Source organism: Artemia sp. Qi Xiang Cuo, chromosome 1 (genome assembly GCF_049724085.1).
Source record: "Artemia sp. Qi Xiang Cuo chromosome 1, ASM4972408v1, whole genome shotgun sequence".
Classification (NCBI taxonomy): Eukaryota; Metazoa; Arthropoda; class Branchiopoda; order Anostraca; family Artemiidae; genus Artemia; species Artemia sp. Qi Xiang Cuo.
The window spans coordinates 99,358,909-99,376,448 of record NC_142794.1 but is presented as its reverse complement, the minus strand read 5'-3'; the positions used below and the strand labels follow the sequence as shown (position 1 = coordinate 99,376,448).

Sequence of the window (17,540 nt, the reverse complement as noted above, 5' to 3'; positions counted from 1 at the left end):
TTTTAGATCCTAGTAAAGAGAGAATCACGGCCCATAGTAATCAAAAGTTAAAAAACGCGTTTAGAAAAAAACTGCCTGGTGAAAAAAAATTTCCGTCTGACACTGATTCAGGAATGGTAACTATCGTTTCAGTTTGTATTAAAATAAAAGTTTATTGGGAACAGAAATTTATGGTTATTTCGAAAACTTTCTAACTTATTATTCTTTTTACAGGCTTGTGGCAATCTAGTAACAATGGATACCAATTCTACAACTCCGATAAACCGCCGTTTCTACAAAGTTGACAGCACGAATGACCTGATGGGATATCTCGATCGTGGCGAAAGTGCAGCAGCCAGTAACATATGGACATTTGAATGTGCGTGGGAAGTGGCAAATAAAGTAGGTGGTATTTATACCGTGATTCGTTCCAAGGCTAGTATATCTGTTGAAGAGCTAGGTAATCAGTATATACTTCTTGGTCCTTATAAAGAACAATTTGCTAGAACAGAAGTGGAAGATTTTGAATTCCCAGCTGGCCCATTGAATAATGCTGTTTCTAAGCTTCGTGACACCGGTTTCAGGATCCATACAGGGAGTTGGCTCGTTGACGGAAATCCTTTAGTCATTTTATTTGACATAGCCTCTGCATCTTATAATATGGATAGATATAAACATGAGCTCTTTGAAAAAAGTGGTGTTGGAATTCCTCATCTTGATATAGAAGCAAACGACGCGGTAATATTTGGGTTTATGGTTGCCCAATTTATTGCTGATTTCCACTATTTCTCTAATAGAGATGGTGAAACAGCTCCAAAAATAGTGTGCCACTTTCATGAGTGGCTTTCTGGAATAGGCTTAATTATGACACGACTATGGAACATAGAAGTTTCAACTGTTTTTACAACTCATGCCACCCTTCTCGGGCGGTATTTATGTGCCGGAAATATTGACTTCTACAACAATTTAGATAAATTTGATATCGATGCTGAGGCTGGCAAGCGCCAATTTTATCATAGATATTGTATTGAAAGAGCCGCAACTCATTTAGCGCACATTTTTACGACCGTGTCTGAAATCACGGGAATCGAAGCTGAACATCTACTGAAACGAAAGCCTGACATTATAACTCCAAATGGCCTTAATGTAAAGAAATTTAGTGCTCTTCATGAATTTCAGAACCTACACGTTGTAAATAAAGAAAAAATACATGACTTTATTCGTGGACATTTTTATGGTCATCATGATTTTGATCTTGATAAAACTTTATATTTTTTTATTGCTGGCAGATATGAATTTGGCAATAAAGGAGCAGATGTATTTATTGAAGGACTGGCTCGACTCAACCACATGATGAAAGAGTCTGGGTCAGATAAGACTGTTGTTGCCTTTCTAATTTTCCCCACCCAAACTAATAACTATAATGTAGAAAGTCTCCGGGGGCAAGCAATAGCAAAAAGCTTAAGAGACACTGTGCACCTTGTCCAACAAGAAATCGGTAGCAAAATGTATGAAGCCTGCCTCAGGGGTAGGTTACCAGAGAATGAAGAGCTGCTATCACAGGATGATATTGTCAAGCTTAAACGTTGTCTCTTTGCAAGCCAGCGATCATCACTACCGCCAATAACAACTCATAATATTGTTGATGACCATGCTGATCCTGTCCTTAATAACTTGAGACGATGCCAACTGTTTAATAGTAAAAATGACAGAGTTAAAGTTATTTTTCACCCTGAATTCTTGTCGTCTACTAGCCCCTTTTAGGGCTTGACTATGAAGACTTTGTACGCGGGTGCCACTTAGGCGTTTTCCCCAGTTACTATGAACCATGGGGCTATACACCCGCAGAGTGTACAGTTATGGGTATTCCCTCTGTGACAACCAACCTGTCAGGATTCGGGTGTTTCATGAATGATCACATAGCAGATCCAACCAGTTATGGCGTATATATTGTAGATCGTCGTTTCATTTCTTTATATGAGTCAATATCCCAGCTTTCCAACTACATGCATGATTTAATACGCTTGAATCGTATACAAAGAATTATTCAGCGTAATCGCACTGAGCGTCTAAGTGACCTTCTGGATTGGCGAACCCTTGCTGTTTACTATAGAAGAGCAAGGCTGTTGGCACTGCACGAGGTGTTTCCAGAGCTGGCAGTTGAAGAAGAAAGAGGGGTTCGCCAGATCAAATACCCTCGTCCCATCTCAGAGCCCCCATCACCAACATCCTCTCGAGCAACTACCCCCGCTCCTAGTAATAGTGACGAGGAAGTAGATGATGAAAAAGAACTTGAAGAGCTTGGGCATAGAGTTGCAACAGTTATCTCGTTTTAAAATTTTTCACGATTTTAACTTTGAAATCATATAAACTTCTTTTTGTTTTAACTTATTTATAATTGATTTTTACCAGGAAGGCCTTTTGCCATATAGAAATGTGATATGTGCATATTTATTTTCTTAAATTTGAGCTTTAGTGATTTGCCTATCTAGTTATAAATCAACAGAAAATAAAAACGTTAGCTGTAAATAGCGTAAGAATTTTCTATCTTTCATTTCAGGTGCTCTTATTCTTTTCTCCTTAATGACATACCTGAATATTGAATTTAAGCCTCTTTCCAATGCTGAACTAAGACCATTACAAGCAAAAGTATTATCAAGAAGAATTGATAAGTTCTTGTTTTTTGATAATTCTTCTGTCCTCATAAGTTTTGCCTAAATTCCTTGCTCATCTGAAGTTGCAAGATAATTCTCCTTTTTCTTAATTGTATAATTGTAAACTTCTTCCAAGATTCTTTGCATATAATTCTGTATATACAGTTTTTATTTAGTAATGGGCTAAGACTTGAGTTTTAATATGTCTGATGAATTGACTGTTGCGTTAATTTTATAGATTGATAACTTTTTTGCTTTCTTATTTTTTAACTTTAAGCTGCCGCGCCTAAAGATTACCATTCATAAGTATATTCATTGTTGAAGTAAGTGGCTCAAACTTTAGAGTGCAAACAAATAAATTATGTTCTGCTAGTTATAACATAGAACCTTGTGGTCCGGTCTGTATATTGTGTTTAATCGTTTTGGTTGTTTTTATTGTTTGTTTTTTAAAATCTCACCTTCTTTCTACTTTCTGCTCATAATTTGTCTTCTTTTAACTTTCTTCCCATAGCAAATATTCTATGGGGGGGGGTATCGTACGGTTTAAAGGAGGTATACCTTCCCTATCCCTCCCCTCTATGCACCGTAGTACCTGCACAAGGGAAGGGGATAGGGGAAAATCCCTCCAAGATTGATTAGAAGGATCCTGCGCATACCAATTTAAAGAAAGTATTTTAAAATAGAAAAAAAAAAAAAAAAAAAAAACAGTGGGTCATCTAAAAAAAAAATTTAAGCAGCGAATGTTCTTGGTTGAATTTCCCTTTCCCCAAGGGCTCAAGCACCTAAGCCTATTTTTTATGGGAGATGATTTTACTCTACAAGTTGTGCCTAGTTTATTGTGTGTGGTTTGCTTTGATGTTGTTCGGATTATAAACATTTTAGAATATACGCTTGTAAATTTAGAATACCATCATGCTGTATGATTTCTTTAAATGAGCTCCACATTTTCCAAGTTAATTATGTTGTTGAAAGTGTAGCTACGATCCTTGAATAAATATGTTTGACCTTTAACCAAAAACCTGTGTTCGTTTAATAAAATAGTCCAAATGCTTCTTACCTAGCTTTGTTGCGCTAATTTTTTAATTTTTCATTTCTTCGTATTTTAAAAATGTCTGAGTTTGTCTGCACTTATTCATTATTAAAAAAACGCCTCTCGTTTGTAAGGGCGCAAAATGAATTGTCTAGCCTCAGGGAGGTAAACATTAATTGTTTTTACTTGGAGGGGGAGATGTCTGGAAAAGAAGGATTTTGTATAAATAATTTACATTTTATGGAAGTTAAAAGTGGTTAAAAGACTTAACTTTTTTACATTTTTGGTATTCTAAAGGGGAAAAACGAGGGAAGGGGCATCCCCAATATCCTTGGGGCGAGACAACTCTTTGAAACTATGGTTCAAGGAAGTGTTCTGATACCGTACCCTTCTATTGTAGCTGAAATCATCCGTGTCCGTCATTGTCATCTTCATCGTCTAGACTCTCATAAAGCTGTTAGTTTAGCTTTATCCACCCCTCTCTCTCCCTTGAAGCCTAAGAAATTCCTCACACCCTCCCAGAAAGTTGTTTTACCTTTCACCTTAAGATCTCGCTGAACGTGCTTAACGTGTAAACGCTAAAAAACAACTTGTGGGGGCTTAAGGCCAGTTTTCTAACGAAAATTCCTCTTGAAAATTAATGTCAGCATGAGAGTCAACATTCTCTGTTCTTTTGCTAGCTTTTTGCCTATCGATTTATTTCTTGCGCATTTCAAAATGTATAATCCAGGATTCCAGCGACGTTCCAGAACGCCAAATTAGTTGCTTGACATGCATTAAACAACTAGTCGTTTTTATTATAAGACCATTTCGTAATTTTGTTTTTATAAAACCAAGTAACATGAATTGACTTTCAGCTGCTTCCGAAGAGTGGGCAGGCCACATAACATCATCATAAAATCACAAAAAATCCTTGTAATTTTCTTACTCTTTGGTATGTTTACTTTTTCTTAAGGCAGACCAGAAAACTGACGGATTCACTTCTGCAGTGGTTACGCAAATAACATGTTCTTGTTCCAAAGTTCGTCAAGATCGCTTCTGGTCTTCTCTTGTTGAAATTCGGTTTCCCGACCAAGTGGGGGAACCGCCAGGGCAGACACAATTCTGTCGTGCTCTCCATCAAGGACACTTTCAGGATCCAAATGTGACAGTGCTTTCAATGTTTCATCTTTTTGGTCAATTCTACTTCTGTTTTGGCTAGCAAGTTCCACCATGTACGCTAAACAGTTCTCCCTAACTTTTTCCATATTATAAAAGTAGAAACTATAAACTAACTTTGTATTTCTGGAGTCAATCTTAAAGAATTGGGACAAAATTCAAACTTTAGCGTAAACAACGCGATTTTGAAGACCCCCTCCTATTTCCTGGAGTTGTTGTAATTTCTGATAGTTTTTTAAATAATGCCTGTAAATCTGGCTCCACCTACACGGAAAATCCCTCATCCCCACGGCTATATCCTCTAGACAATTCAATCTTGGTGAAAATTTACTGAAGACACCTTTGGCATCTCCAGGCGTAAAATTGAGTCGGCAAAAAGAAAGCAACACGTAAGAAGAATTTCGTATAGAAATTACGGCAAATTTCTCTGGTGTTAACTTTCCCCTGAAAAAATCACCCCAGTGACGCCACACTTGTTAAGGGATATAATTACCCCGACAAGGTCCTAAAATTACAAGTATTATACAATAAAATGCAAGAAAGTGGCAAAAAAGTGCAAGAGTACAGAAGCAGTACAGTTCTATCCGCGACAATGGCGATACAAGAAGCCCTGGCACCTGAAAGAGCAAAGCTTTTAGACTTACAATATAAATACGACAACTTGAAGGCACAGAAAGAAATAATCAAACTCCAACAGGACAATTTAGAGAAACAACTAAAGGAAAACCAAGTCGAAATTACCAGAGGATTACAGAAACAAAGAGAATTCTGCTCAAACCTAGAGAAGATGGTGTCAACATATTTTACCGTTGAAATTGACCTACCCCTCAATCCCCATTTAGAAAATATTCTTGCTAACGATTACAACGAAGGACCATCACAACCCGCATATTTTGCAATCCCAAACCAATCCCGGCATAATCATATCAAACCCCAAGTGGTATCTATTCAACAAATTCCTCCAACGGACAATAACATAATTATGAGGACTCAGTACTCCAACGCCCAAGCAAATGTTATAACAGGCCAAGATTCCTCAGAAGTCTCTGCACCACAAGGAACACCCAAAACAGAACCATTACCAGAAGATACGGAAAACTAAGGAATACCAATCATGGGAATTAATTGAACTCAAAAAAAAGGAGGTAAAAATTCTTTTCTCGTTAAAAAAAATTACAAGTTTAATACAGTAAAGTGGTTACACCTTATACGATATAGCGTTAGCGATAACATATAGTAAACAACCTAATAACACGAGCGAAAACTCGTTAAACTAGAAGTACCTATATTTCTGCTGACCAAAATATAGTATTTCCCAAATTAAAAAAAAACGGGAAAAATATTTAATTATATTATAAATAATCATAGAAGAGAAAATGCAGTGAACAGAAGTCCTAACCTTCCCAATCCCGGGCAGCCTCCGGAGTAGGCAAACGTGAGGATCACTAGGAATCCCTTGGCGTATAGTTGTATTCAGTGCATGAGGATCGCTTCCGTGTGCTGCGTTCGATTGTATGCCAATGCATAATCCCACGCCAGAATAATTCAAAACTTACTTTTAATCTTAATGAAGCATTTAAATGCGGATCCGAGGACGCTTTTGGTGTTTCGAGCCTCGGGAGGCTTGATCTTTTTTGTATTTCGAGGTTCGAAATACTGAGGGTTCCTTTAGGATCAATCCTACTTCTTCCCAAATTAACTTTATCGGAGATCCTATCCAAATTCAAAAAACCGCATACCAACAATATAACGGAACACAAAATTCCAGAATGTCCTAACTATGGCTTGTGATGGAGGTTTATCATACCCATGATGAGGATTTACTTCCGTCATAAGACATAATTGGTATCTTTATTATTACGGCATCGGAAATCTTGGTTACACGTTTAGACGATAGGTCAAAGTACAATCTTATCCTTGGAATCTTTCATTATTATTATTAGCACCATAGCAATACATACAAAACGCAGAATTAGTTACCTAAATATTTAATAACCGTTTCTCACAGCAAGACTCAAAAAAACTTTAAACCTAAGATCAACAAAAATAATATTCCTTTAATAACTAATAAAGAAGTTCAAATTTAATAGCAAGAAAAAATTACCGGGAGTAGCAACCCTAACTCGCTGTAAAATTTATAAAATACTCGACAACCTATAGTACATATTCGGCAAAAGAAATATGTACCAGTTTTTATCGCACTAATTATATCCAACGTTCCTTAATAAAACATGATCCATGTGCACGTAGATAAGCTAAAAAATTTTACAAAAATAATTTCTCCTCAGTTGAAATTAATCGCAAGTAGAATTATATATCTTTTCCTCGATAATGTGCATGGATCATTAATCCATATGGAAGATATGTGATGACGAAAAGATTAAATTATCAAAAGAAATCATCCTATTTAGTAAAATAAAAGGAAAATTAAAAACAGCCAATGGGAACTGAAGGCATTCTTTGACGTTCAAGATAAACTTAATTTCCTAAAGACTCCTGCAAATCACCAAGCGAGACGAAAAAATCTCCCTTCGCAATTTCTACCAAATTAATATCACCTCTCTAAGAGTTATAAGTTGCCTATGCAGTTAATGCGACTCTATGTAAAATGCTAATTCTTAGCAACCGACTATCACAATAAAGTTCAAAAAGGGCTCTCGTGCAAATCGTAACTAGAAGTATTTACTTCAAATAAAAGTCGACAAAATAATAAGCCCCCATAAATGGCATTTAAAATCCATCCCAAATTGACCCCATTTAAAATGTCGATACGATAATAAATCAAGGCCTGTAACTTCCAAATAATTGCGAAATAACAAACATTTATGACAGTTTAACTACCGAAGCATACTGTTACCGAATTAAAACACTTTTCCTTTTTCGTTGCCTATAATAAGAATAATTAACCCGTATACCGTAATTTACTCTAAGCTACGTGGATTCCTATAACAAACAGTCCTTTTACTTGAAAACCAAGATTATAAGAATAAATTAATCAACATGCTAAAATAATCTTTGAATAAAAAAAAAAAAGAAAAAAACGCTAAACCCAATGACGAAAAATTGGCCCATATGAATATAAGATGATCCGAAAATATCGTTTGGTCTCAAATAGTGATACCTTCTATATACTATTGCATATGTATTGATAATTGATTATATTTCGATTATTTTTTTGGCGTGGCATAATTCAAAATACATAAAATAATTATAATATATTGTTTCAACAGAAGAATAAGTTCTAAAGAATTAACGCAAAGCAAAAAAATCAATAACCCTGAACGTAAAAAATAAATCAAAATTGTAGAATTTAAAATAATAATCTTCGTACGTATGTGTCAACCCATAATAATACGATGTAATTCTAACAAAAAAAGACAAGTTCGTAAAGATAAACAAAACCTCAAGGGCAGTATAATATGAGCAGGGCATAAGAAGACTTGAAAATGGCAATTTCATGGTCTCAGTCTCGTAATATTTTCGGTTTAATGAATTTCCTAGTTGCCAAAAATTCAAATTATGTACACATATCTTGTAAGATAAATGGGACAACCACACTAAGAAAAATTGTTTTGACAAATTGTCCCCATAACCTAGGACTAGTCGCCTGTCACTCACGCAGTTTAAATAGTCTTGAGAGACAAAATTAGGTACCCCCCATAAGTAAAAAAAAATCCTTGAAATTAGTTAACAAAATTCTAAAATATCACATCTGCAAGTCACGAATAAGACAAAAACTAAAGTAGAATAAGGGACACATATTGATCAACCTTTTGTCGACTTTTGATGGCCCCCTATAGTAAAATTATGTTTGCTGTCACGAATTGTTGTACCATAAACTAAATTTGCAACCAACGCTCGGCTAGCTAAACCACTAGTCTTATCGTCGTCAGCAAACAAAAGTATCTTAAGACGAATCAAAGGGTACGAAAATGAACTGCGCAATTAAGTATAAGAAAAAACAACCCGTATCAATGAAAATAACAAAATAAACATCTTTCGTAGGTAAAACAATTATATATATATATAATGCAAGACGTTTAATAAAATAGCTTACCAGTAAGGGTAAAAGAATAAAGCCAATAATTGAAATCCCAAAAATATGGTATCTCGTAGATAAAAGAATTAGGCATAATATTTAGAATGATACCAATGTGTTAAAACTATACTAACGTAATAATGGCAAACATTATTCTGCTTAAACAGTCAGACAATAAATAATAGACCTTGAAAAGGAGGGTCCAATAAAGATTAATGCAACAACCAAAACCCTTTCATTAAAAAGGGAACTTTTGAAATTAATCTACGCCATGATACCTGTAAAAATAAGGCTGCGGTTTTAGCCTAGTTCTCGAGAATTTACTGTTTTAAAGTGTTACTTGTGGTATTTGGGGGTTGTAGTTGTAGATGCCTTTATTCTCCCTTTATAGGGAAGATAAACTCTGGCCCTAAGGTAATAAAACTTTGGTAGCGTGCCTTAGGCTATGCCCGAACTAATGAGGCGTACCGACTGGGTATGTTCGAGAGGCTAAAAATAGATCGTAGAGAGGTTGTTTAAAACACAATACTTTTATTCATTTAACATATAATATAATCGGATATAATCTGTCTACTGTGACTGGCTGTCCCAAGTAGACCACAAGTATCAATAAAACAATAATAATATATAAATAGATACTTATACACTTACAAGGATAAGACAAAGTTCCAAAGTATTTCTAAAACAACGGACCAGTCCGGCATAAAGTTAGTATCAGATTCCCCCTTCCGATAAAGTGTATCTTTTATACATTATTATCAACCACACCTTCCCACGTAATCGCTAGGAAGTGGTAATTTCTCAATCTCCCGTTAAACAGAACTTAGCAGAATATGTTCCTTATCTTAATACAAAATGGTATTTCAAAACTTCATATTTACGTCTTATATATTTTTACTAAATTAATAATTAACTAAATTAGAAAGCTTTACCACAATACTCCCCATTTAAAGAAGAATTGTCCCAATTCTCAATATTTTACTTTAATCAACTTAATTTCGTTTACAGCTATTTTGCTGCCATCCTTGGGTCATTATGTGCATCTACCCTCAATGGGTTTCCTTAGGGTTATGTTTCTGGTCCATTATTGGCCAAGGTTATCTTTTTTTTGTAACGTTAGATTATGGTTTTGCGCAGACAGGGTTTCTTATATCCTTCCCCCCGAGGGTTTGATGTTTCATATTATACCAAAATTTAAGACCCCATATAAACAATCCCAGAACCACGATAGTAGTTATGAAATATCCCCAAGTATAGGCTAATAAGCCTTTATAATAAGTGGTTCTTTCTATTTCCATCTAGGTAAGTCTTTTTTCCCGGGGAGCGATGTATTGTTCATTTCTTAGTAACGCGAGTTTGCAAATATAATTACAGTTCTATGCACTATGATGCGCAAAAAAAACTCACACAACGTCTATGCGCTACGCGCTACGTGTGCTCAAGGGTTGTCAAAAACCTGAGACGATTTTTTTTGCATAATACTAGGTTTAACTGTTGTAGTTCACATATTCAAGGTTTATCCTCTTCTAAAAGAATATATAACTTTTTTTTCAAAACTATATTCAACAATAGCTAAATTTGTAGCTTGAAAATCAGTTTGAAATAGCTTGAGATGGAATTTTCTGACTCCTTACCTTTTTGTTGTGCTTTCATCTCAGTAATATCTATTTGGTGCTTGATCACCATAAAAAGCGTCTGGTAGGCTCAACATTAGTTTTCCTTGTGATTCTGTTCAATCTAATAGGTTTATTAAGAACACGAAACACAACAATATATTATGTATATCTACACTCTTTATTTGTAGCTACAATCTTCCCATAGGCTCTTCCCTTTAGTAAAAAGGTGGTTCTTTTCCAAGGAATATATCCTTATCTCCATATATCTTTTTTTTACGTACGGTAGTTTTTTAAGACATATAAGCGAACATAACTGTTTTCGCTTTAACTTCCCAACTTTAAGTGGTCTTGCCTTAAATTTTGACCAACTTGTGTCTCTTTGTCACCCAATTTCTTTTATTTCACTTCCGTCTTGCTATAATTTCAACTTGAACCGTTCTCTTTTTTGATTCGATATTTCTATGGAGCCTAAGGGTTTTTTCAAGTCTTTTCCCGATTTTTCAGTAAAATATGTCTTTTTTTAAGCATATATCTATATATTCCATGTTCTTTTTCAATAACCTTAACAAGCAAAAATGGGGTTTTTATAGGCCAAATGAAGATACTCAAAAAACGAAGCGAATATTTCGATAGGACAAACGCCTCTCTTCTTCAGCGCGAAACGAAACGATGTATCAATAAAAGCCAAAAAATTAAAAGAATTAAAACCAACTACCTAACAACCATAAAAGCGAGTTATTCGCCAATATCCGCGATTTGCACAAAATCCAAAAAATATGAACTGCCATCGACGGATACTAGCAAACAACTGAACAAGGAAAGGAATCAATTCAATCACTCGAAAAACAAAACGAACGTTTGTTCGTTTTGTTTTGTTCGTTTTGAAAAACAAAACGGCACTTGTTCTAAAGACATGTGGTTCTGGAACCACTCAAAGTTGTATAATAAAAGAAGGATTACTTATTGTTATACTTACTTATTTATTTGATAATCCTACCTTAATATTCCTTCCATACGTAAGACTGTGCATCCAAAGAGGAAGAAAGATAAATGAAAATAGTTCTCTAGGAGAACTCAGGTAATTCTTTCCAATATTTTTGAAATGAAAACAAACTTAGTTTATAATACCATATATCCATTTATAGTCCATAATCCACTACCATATATAGATCCGCAATGTCAGTTTACGTATGAAGAAAGGACACTATACCGTGTAGATGAATTTCAGTACTTGGGTACTTTAGGCTATCGTCAGATGGGAAATGGAATAAACATCTTAAGGTGGTAGAAAGAAAGGGAAATAGACTACTAGGAATGTTAAGTTAAAGTAGAATCAAGGAAATTACGGATGTAGGCCTGCTAAATTATATTTTTAATGCTAGGGTTAGATCGGCTTTGCATTGTGGGGTGGAGCTTTGGGGGTTTGATAAGTGGGTAAATTTAGACAGAATGCAGTTGAGGTTTTTTAAGCGTATGTTAGGCCTTGGCAATAAGTTTAATGGGTTAGTGCTGAGAGGAGATATAGCAATAAAGTGTATGGGACAGAGTAGGTTAATTAGTATGGTTAAATATTGGGAAAGGGTGTCATCGATAGAAGATAATAGGCTAGTTAAACAAGTATTTTAATGAAGCTTCAAGATTGGAGGAAGGATTCGTGGCCAAATCAGGTGAAGAATATATTAGACCGTGCAGGGCTAGGTAACTGTTGGAATCAGGGAAAGGGGATAAGAGGGACGGTAGGAACTGTATCTAGGTTAGTTGCTACTAAGCTAAAGTCTTAGGACATTTGGATTTGGCAAGCTGAGAAGGCCACCTCACCGTCCCTTGTGCTAAATGTGGAGGTCAAGGAGAAGTGGGGCGAAGAAATTTACTTAAAAATGGGATCAGCTCCGGAAGATTTGAAATGGGTAATATATATATATATATATATATATATATATATATATATATATATATATATATATATAATATTGGAAAGTTCGTCCTGGTAGGTATGAGGAATCGTAATGATTTTCTTAAATAATCAGTTTTATTGTCTTTTCAGTCTATATTTTGTATTTGTATGTTTTCGCTCGTTTAGTGTATGTCACCAAGGCCCTCCTCTAGATTGGAGGTGATTAGAAATTATATAAAAATAATAAGTTTTCAACTGAAACAAAGAACCAAAATCAAAACTTAAAACGAGCAGGAACTATTCTGTATAAATAAAAGAGGTCATAGCAGTGTTGTTTCTAAATTAAATTTTAATCAAAAATGAACATAGATTAATTAAAAAAAACAAAGTTTTCCAAGGGAAATAAAAGCAAAGTTGAACAAAATAAGAATAAAAAATAAGAGCAAAAATTATTACTTCACATTCTATCTAAAATATATCAATAAAACTAATCAACTGGTGATATTTTCCTATGTTTGTAACATTACAGAAAACTAGCGCTTTACTGAAAACGCAAGGCAATATAGGAGTTTTGGTATGGTAAAAGTAATTCTTTTAAAGACACTTTTAACAGTATAAAAGAAAAGCATTTTTAGATTGTTGCAATGAGCTCAGTTCCATGATTGACTGTTGTTTTGGATCTGAAAAGGACACTTCATGATCGTTTTGTAGATAAGTTCGAAGTGTCACTACAGACCCGCTTTAGAATTTGTATAACAACTTAAAAATTATCCGTTTTATCAGAGGCAACGCTATAGCGTTGCCTATAGTAAAGGCCATACGGCTTCAATGTTTTATTATTATTATTTTTTCCCCCAGAGGCACTTCATATGGAAGGGGTCGCCGTAAAAACTTCAAAGAGGGCTCATTTGATTGGAAATCGTGGGTTCTAGTGCCCTTTTTAAGGGCCGAAAGTGATTGGAAGGCAATGAACACCCCTTCCACGCCCACGATTTCCCCAAACACATCCATTCAAAACATTGAGATAGCCATTTTGTTCTACGTAGTTGATTTCCAGATAGAAATTCTGTTTTTGAGGAGGACACTCCACCACAGCCCTCAGGGCAAGGGTTGTAAGTTATGCCCTGGGGGCATATAAGCTCTTTATAGAAGTTTTGTCGTAGAAACCTAAAAACTGGCTTATTCGATAGGAAATTCAAAGGGCTAGTGCCCTTTTTAATAATCGAAAGTGATTGGAGGGCAACTAAACCCCCTCACACGCCCACCTTTTCCCCAAACACATCCAATCAAAATTTCGATATGGAAATGATATGGAATTTTTTATATTGAAAACTCTGGAAATGGTCTTTGAGGATGACAACCCCCCCCCCTACAGCCCTCAGGGCCCGGGTTGTAAGTAATGCCCTGGGGGAAAATATAAGGTTCTGATAGAAAGCGTTGTCGTAGAAACTTCCAAAAGGGCTCATTTGATTCGAATTTTAAATGGCAAGTGCCCTTTTTAATAGTCAAAAGTGATTGGAAGGCAACTAACACCCCTTCCACTCCCACCATTTTCTCAAACACTTACAATCAAAATTTTGAGATAGCCATTTTGTTCAACGTAGTTGAAAGTTCTGATAATTATATCTTTGAGCATGACATTCCTCCCCGCCCCAAGGTCTTCAAGGAAAGGGTTATAAGTTATGCCCTGGGGGCATATATGGTTCTTATGGAAGGATTGCTCGTATAAATTCAGAGAAGGCTCATTTGATTGGACATTGAAAGTTCTAGTTCTATTTCTCAGCGTCAAAAGATATTGGAGGGTAACCAGCCCCCCCCCCGTTCTTTTATCCCAAATACATCGGATAAAGGTTTCGAAATAGCTATTTTGTTGAAAATAGTTCAAAGATCATATAACAAAATTCCGGTGTCGACACAACCACCCAAGGCCCGGGGGCAAGCCTTGTAAGTTATGCCCTGGGGGCATATATGGTTCTTATGGAAGGGATGCTCGTGTAAACTTCAAAGAAGGCTCAATTGATTGGAAATTGAAAGGTCTAGTTCACTTTTTAAGAGTCAAAAGAGATTGGAGGGCACCTAGTCCCCCTCCACGCCCTTTTTTTCTCAAACCCATCTGATAAGAACTTTGAGACAGCCATTTTTTAAAATTTAGTTCAAAGACCATATAGCGAAAACTCTGCCCTGGGGCATATATGGTTCTTATGGAAGGGATACTCGTATAAACTTCAGAGAGGGCTCATTTGATTGGAAATTGAATGTTCGAGTTCAGTTTTTAATAATCAAAGAGATCCGATGGCAAATAACCCCCCCCCCCCATCCCTCCTTTTTCCAAACCCATCTGATGAAAATTTTGAGATAGACATTTTGTTAAAAAAAATAGTTCATAGGTCGGATATAAAAAACTCCGGTGTCCCTAAAACCCCCCAGGGCCCGGAAGAAGGCGTTTTAAGTTATTCCCTAAGGGCATGTATGGTTCTTATGAAATGGATGCTCGTATAAACTTCATAGAGGGCTCATCTGATTGGAAATCGAAAGCTCTAATTCACTTTTACGAGTCAAGAGACTTAAGGATAACTAGCCCTCCCCTCATGGCCTTTTCCCCCAAACCATCCGCTAAAAATTTTGAGATAGCCAGTTTTTTTTTAAAAATTGTTCAAAAATTAAATAACAAAAATTCCGTTGTCAAGACAGCCCCCTAGGGCCTTACCTGCCCTCGGACCCTGGGGGGTTGTGTCGACCCTGGAGTTTTCATATATGATCTTTGAACTATTAAAAAAATGGCTATCTTGAAGTTCTTATTGGATGGGTTTGAGGAAAACGGACATGGAGGGGAGAGGGGGCTAGTTGCCCTCTGATATCTTTTGACTCTTTGTGTGAAGTGAACTAGAAATTTCAATTTCCTATCAAATGAGCCCTCGCTGAAGTCTTATACGAGCATCTCTTCCATAAGTACCATATATGCCAGTAGTAACCATATACACAGTACAACGGGGACAAGGCCTGGAGCATGAATATACAGTGCAGTTTCAAGGGGACATGCCTTACCACGGGCAGGTATCTAGTACTAAAGACGGTAAATGCCTTACCAGACATGTTTCTGTGTCAACACCCATTTTCTGGACCAATCAGAGACAAGGAATACAGAGGGTACTTAATATGCAGTGCAGTTTCAAGTGTATATGCCTTACCACGGGCAGGAATCTATTGCTACAGACGGTACATGCCTTACCAGACGGGTTTCTGAGGCAACACCCATTTTCTGGGACAATCAGAGATGTTTCTACTAACGGGACTCCATATACGATAACTTGACTAGCATAGTAATCGGATTCAAATGTACAGAGTGATTTTCATTGTGGTTCACATTAGTAAGAGAATTGAATTCAGAGAGAGAACAGTTTTTTTGTCATCTATTATTTGACATGATATTAGTAAAGAAAATGAGTGGTATGTTTACACTATTCGAGCTTGATGGTGGAGCAGGTAGCAGCAGTGATATAAAGGCGAGAGTACCAAACGTGGCAGTAGAAATTAAACGAGGATGTAAATTAAGCATTAAATGGGACGATATATATGCAAGATATGTGATATCATTGAGCAAATTTAAATTGGAGGAGCAATTATGCTTTGCAGCACAACTGAAAATTGTGCATATAAATAGACTTCAAGCTGCTTTAGATACACTAGTGAAATATATCGAGGAGAATAAATTGAATCAGTGATTATTGTTGTAATTATATTCAATAAAATTATTTCTAGATCGAAGATATTTTTTCTATAGTAGGTTAGCGTATATTTTTAAAGTAAAAAAAGAATCATGGTTAGTCTGAAGTTGGTTGTGAGAGTGTTAGGACTCTAAAAAATGGATAGATTTGAGGAAGAGAAAATCATAGGGAATCTTGTGTTTGTGAAAAAACGTTTGATTCTAGATGAGGATTTTCTGGAGTTATCTGTTCAAAGGAAGATATTTTTAAGGGAATACTTGTCGATATAATCAAAACTGATTCTCAATCATTAGACTATTGCATGAAGCTTTTACGTAGTGGTCCAAAGGCATTTACACAATTTATTGACATATTAATCAAGACAAGACAAAATTACAATGTGGATTTGCTTTTAAATAAACTAGCTTAGAAATTTAAGACTATGGTTATTTCACGAGAAAAATGTTGTTCAAAGAGGATTTACTCCTCTCTCTCTCTCCCACCCAATTTGTGGATTGTATTTCAGTTTCATTTTGGCGGTGAAAGTGTCAACACATGAAAAAATGTTCCATATTTGTCCACTATGCATGTATACACTGGGCAGCTGGTCATCATTTGAGAATTGTAAAATGATTGATGAGTATGATGAAATGTGCAGATTATGCAACCCATTTAAATTACATAGAGAATATGCCGTACAAATTAAAGGTTGTAATTCCTGTCTTGAAGAGATGTGTCATTCTCACCCTAGATGACACCTATGCTCTAATTGCCACTATGAAAAATGTAATCAGTGGGAGAATGCATATCCTGGTATGATTGAAAAGAATCCTAAACGTGATTTTAGTTTATTGCTACGAGATTGGTATCGTCGTGGCTTTTGTTTTGGGAGGAGAAGTCAGGTCTACGATTCAACTGTTGGAATAGCAAAATAATTTGGTTTCTGCGTGATCGTTGTGAAGACAATAGCTACTATGAATATAAGCCTACTGATTTTATTTGGCTGTTACTGAATGTGATTCACCATTGGAGGACACTGTATGTGAAATTCCTTCAAATAAGCAAATCGAAACACACGAATTTTACAAAATGATTGAAAATAGTATCATTGACTTTACAAAGAGATATGATAAGAGTGAAGTTACGTTATACTGTAAAAAATGTGATCATGATATTGCAGCACATCAGGATCAGTATACAGTGAATTCAGATGATCTACCCACATCAGTTGTTCTCGACAAATACCTATACATAGTAGAAAAAGAAATCTAAAGAGTAGAAATTCGTTTGTATCATGTATAAACATTGTTTTGATTCATAAACAATTTTACACACGTTTTTATAGTATGTTATTGGTCGATTTCTAAAAAATCAGTATTAAATACCCTTAAAAGTATATCTTTAACTAGGAAGTCGTTCAGACAATTAATATCAATTTAAAGCTGATAAATAGCTTGTAAACACAC

General features: G+C 35.6%; 1 pseudogene; it reads left to right on the top strand.

Moving 5' to 3' along the window:
- Positions 1-234: 234 nt before the first annotated feature.
- Positions 235-2,542, top strand: LOC148956986 (glycogen [starch] synthase pseudogene; annotated as a pseudogene).
- The last annotated feature ends 14,998 nt before the right edge of the window (positions 2,543-17,540 follow it).